The following is a 1,057-nucleotide window of genomic DNA, read 5'->3' on the forward strand; positions in this document are numbered from 1 at the left end:
CCCAAAACTGTCGAGTTCTCCCGGGTCTAAACCGCAGAACACTCAAATACAGCGTCGTCGCACTGTTAAATTTGGCGTGCTTGTCCAACGCGTAGTGTAATCGTGAGTCTCTGTCACGCTCTGTGCTCGTGCAAAGTTCGCGACACCGCCGTCCACCACTTTCATCGTCATCGACAGCAGTATCATCAGTCATCACTCAACACCTTCAACATCATCGTTCGTGCCATACCAGGTCGATCAGGTCGTACTTAACTCACACTCATCATTATAATTGTTATCATTGTTAATATTGTTAAGTGGTTCGAACCCTCTTTTTATTCCTGTCTGTAAACGTAATACAATTGCCTTTCATCGTATTTGGAGTTACAAAATTATTTTGATATATGTATATAATCTCTTTACCTTACTTCTATTCTTTTTTTTCCTTCCTTAATACAGTCCACTCAAAACGGTTACGTGTGCAGCCCACTCGCACACAATTGTTTTAACTTTCTTCTTCAATTGCTCTTAAAAATTGTGTAATTACTTCAGATTCTTCATCTTCATCATCTTCACTCTCAGTGGTGTTATTTTCATTATTTTGTTCTATTTCTTCCAATTTAATTTCATTCAGAGCAATACCTTTTAATAAATTATAAATATAATAATAAATATCTTATTTTTACTTTTTTGAAGGAGTTATGTCCGGAGTTATGTTATTAGCTTCATCCAAACCATTTGTTTCGCTTATCATTGTTGTCAAAATTGCTATAAATATTCCGTAGATATATGAAATTTTGACTGAATGTTTATATTAGCTTTTTCTATACACCATAACATTTTCAAAATATTTTGACTTATTTTGAGCTCTTTACGGACATTGTCAGTTTTCATTTTTTTTTTAGTTTTTTTTCTAAAAATATCAATAAAATTTTATTTGTTGATTAAAAAAGCTTGAAAATGTAATAAAAGGCTCCTAGTATATTGTTTCAAAAGCAGATGAAAAATATTAAAAATCCTTAGTCACAGTTTTTTTTTATAAGCATTTAAAGTTCAAAAATTGACAAAATATGGAAAA

Source organism: Acyrthosiphon pisum, unplaced genomic scaffold (assembly GCF_005508785.2).
Source record: "Acyrthosiphon pisum isolate AL4f unplaced genomic scaffold, pea_aphid_22Mar2018_4r6ur Scaffold_20511;HRSCAF=21254, whole genome shotgun sequence".
Classification (NCBI taxonomy): Eukaryota; Metazoa; Arthropoda; class Insecta; order Hemiptera; family Aphididae; genus Acyrthosiphon; species Acyrthosiphon pisum.